This window comes from Tachypleus tridentatus, chromosome 13 (genome assembly GCF_004210375.1).
Source record: "Tachypleus tridentatus isolate NWPU-2018 chromosome 13, ASM421037v1, whole genome shotgun sequence".
Taxonomy (NCBI): Eukaryota; Metazoa; Arthropoda; class Merostomata; order Xiphosura; family Limulidae; genus Tachypleus; species Tachypleus tridentatus.
Window position 1 is genome coordinate 158,970,442 of NC_134837.1, and position 3,665 is coordinate 158,974,106.

Below are 3,665 nucleotides of genomic sequence, written 5' to 3' on the forward strand. Positions count from 1 at the left end.
TATAGTTTTATAAGAATGCGTTCTTTATAAATCAAGTTTTTGATAACGGCGAAGAGGGCAATGTTGTTGTTTTTTTTATCAGAAGATGTAAAGATTTGAAAACACTAAACTATGTTCCCTCAAATTATGTAGAATTTGTCATCGCTTTATAGCGTTTATTTATATCATTAATATTTATCGATAATTTTCAGCAACAGTTTGTATAATGGACTACATATATATATATATATTTTTTGACACAAAATAATTGTCTGCTGGTGGGTTCATTTGTTTTCAGATATTGACGCAAAGCTGTTCATAGAATTTATGCTCTATCCGTCCCTAATTGCAGAGTGATGGAATAGTAGGAAGTGCAGCTAGTCAACAGCGGCCTTCGCCAACTCTTAGATAACACTCATTTGACCAAACAGCGGGATCCAATCATCACCTTTATAACGTACTCACGGCCCCAAAGTGCAGTCTGCGATTTTGTTGTGGTAACAGGACCCACACTTTAGACTGCATCTCCGCAGTCTGAAATACGCTTTCTCCCTACTAGTGGGTTACCGATAAGTTTCTGGACCTACATCGCTAAAATCCAAGGTCCGATCACCTTCGATGAAAATATCGTAGATAGCGCATTATGTCGTTTTTCGTTAAAAATAATTATAAAAATAACATTTTTTAAAAACATATTATAAATTTATAAACATTTATACAGCTTAACTGTAAAATCATGGCCAGGTGGTTAAGGCACTCAACTTGTAATCGGAGGGTTGCGGGTTCGAATCCCCCTCACACCAAACATGCTCGCTCTTTCAGTCCTGGGGGTGTTATAATGTGACTATCAACCCAACTATTCGTTAGTGAAAGAGCAGCTGTCTTCCCTCTAGCCTTACACCGCTAAATTAGGGACGGCTAGTGTAGATAGCCCTTGAGTAGGTTTGCGCGAAATTCAAAACAAACTGTTAAAATATATACATGAAATTTTGATATACAAATATAACTCATTGAATTACTGTTGTTACATTCATATACCATGATGTCCAACATAAAAGTGGCAAAGTTTCGCAATACAGGAGATTCTTAAAATGTTATAAAGAGAATACTTGCAAATATGAGTAACAAAGGATTGAAACAAATAAAGTAAGAAAAAAAAGCATTACCTATAGTGCGACTGCGCCAAATAAGAAGTCCCAAAGGAAATAAAACTGAACATAATTATATGAAAACAAACGAAATACAATGAAGAGAGTCAAAAATGAAACACAGAATCATTCATCTTATAGAAATAAAGTCCCCCGCTAGTATCGCGGTAAGTCTACGGATTTACAATGCTAAAACCAGGGGTTCGATTCCCCTAGGTGGGCTAAGCAGATAGCCCACTGTGGCTTTGTAATTAGAAAACACTCACACACTTATAAAAATAAAATACTGGTGATTTATGCACACAGGTTTATAAACAAAAATCAAACTATCCAGATTAAAAATTAACCTTGGAAGTACAAAGCAATTCAAAAATTTTAAAAAGTAAATTCACAGAAAATACAAGTAAGCTCAAAATACGAAATATTGATCAACGAATTTAAACAGTAAAATATTTACCTCCCTTATTTGTTTATCAGATGTAATAAAAGTTTTCAGAGTATGTTTTGAAATTAGGCATTGATTCTCTATCACATATCATGTCTTCCTGGCGGTTACAATCCAGGGGTCGATTCCTCGCAGGGGACACAGTAGATCTAACGCATTTTGCAGTTTTGCATTAAGAAACTAATAACATTCATTTTATACCATCAACAATTATTGTAACTCTTGTTCAGAAGAGGCATCAACAATTTCCTTGATTCTGGAATATAGTCATTACTCACGATGTTTTTCCTTATTGCTGGGCATGGCCATGTGGTTAAGGCGTTTGACTCGTAATTTGAGGGTCGTGGGTTCGAATCCCCATTGCACCAAACATGCTCACTCTTTCAGCTGTGAGGACGTTATAATTGTACGGTCAATCCCACTATTCGTTGGTAAAAGAGTAGCCCAAGATTTGGCAGTGGCTGGTGATGACAAGCTGCCTTCCCTCTAGTCTTACACTGATAAATTAGGGACGGCGAGCGCAGATAACCCTCGTGTAGCTTTTTGCGAAATTCCGAAAAAACAAACATTCGAGTATCTTCTACAAAATCAGAGAATAGGCGGGACTTTCGTAATACGCATTAAGCAATACAAGTTACGCGCATTTCTAAATATATATTTAATTGAAACAAACATCGATATTGAAATAAATATATATAACAGTTAATCCATTACATTTAAAAATTATTTTTAGGCTTGAGCTTTCTGAAAGAATTTATCATAAACTTAAGCCTGTTGTTTTGGGATTCTTCATCTTCTTCCCGCGTTTAAAATGTATTTTTTAGGTTGTATGATACAATTAGAAAATACGTTCTGATACATAAAAAAAATAGATTGTTTTGTAAAGTCTTCCATTTGCCACAGAGCTATTTAAGTAAGCCAAATTAAGGAAATTGTGGAATCAGGCACAATTCGTTAAATCGTCGTGGGACGTTACGATTTGAAAGACAATATTGTTTTTGAATTTCGCGCAAAGCTACTCTAGGGCTATCTACGCTACCCGTTCCTAATTTAACAGTTTAAGACTAGAGGGAAAGTAGCCAGTCATCACCACCCACTGCCAACTCTTGGACTACTCTTTTACCAACGAATAGTGGGATTGACCATAACATTATAACGCCCCCACGGCTGAAAAGGCGAGCATGTTTGATGCGACGGGGATGCAAATCCGCGACCCTCAGATTACGAGTCGCACACCTTAGCCCACCTGGCTAGAAAGACAATATTATGTTAGTGAGGCCTTCAACGCCTTCTGCCTAGAAGAAAGAGCGAGTTGGACAAAGCAAGTTCAAATATGACAGTTACATTGTTCATAATCAACGCATGTAATATTTACAACTCCCAGAAATAATTGTATAAATTAAACAAACTTACAAATCAAACTTACTTGAAAAAATTAAATGCAATGATCACCACAAACCACGGTTTAATGGTTAATGTGCTGGAATGATTAGTATAATTTTGCGCAAATTTCCCTTTAGTTGAATAACTTATTTCTTTTTAATAAACCAATACAATGATCTCTCGCATAACGATTTAAATTCATTTTATGAAATTATTCGTTATGTGAGTATGGGAAATAAATGCTAAAGACTTAATTTTGCTTCAAGAACATTGTAAGTTAACCTTTTTGACCTAATATATATTTGTCAAATAAACATTTTAAGAAAATGGTAAAGGATGAAAATTTATTGAAACATAGAAAAATCCACAAATAAAGCATACAAATAAAACGACTCTTAGGGGGTTGATGGAGAAGGTTTGGTTGGAGAAATTTAATTTTTGAAAAGATAATCTTCTTCCATTATAACCCCTAAAGGTTTAGAGGTGCTGCAGGTAGAGGGATTTTCCGAGATGATGGATGTTAATAGCTCCATTCTTGTCTTCCTTTTAAAGAAGCTGTCAACAGTTGACTGCTGTGCTGTTTTTCGTCTTCATTAACAACTTCCTAAAGTATAACACAACTTTGTCACGAAACTAACAGACCTGAAGCTCTGTCTGCTGTATAAATGGATCTCTGCTGATATATTTCTTGACAGTGTTCCAAGAGTTTA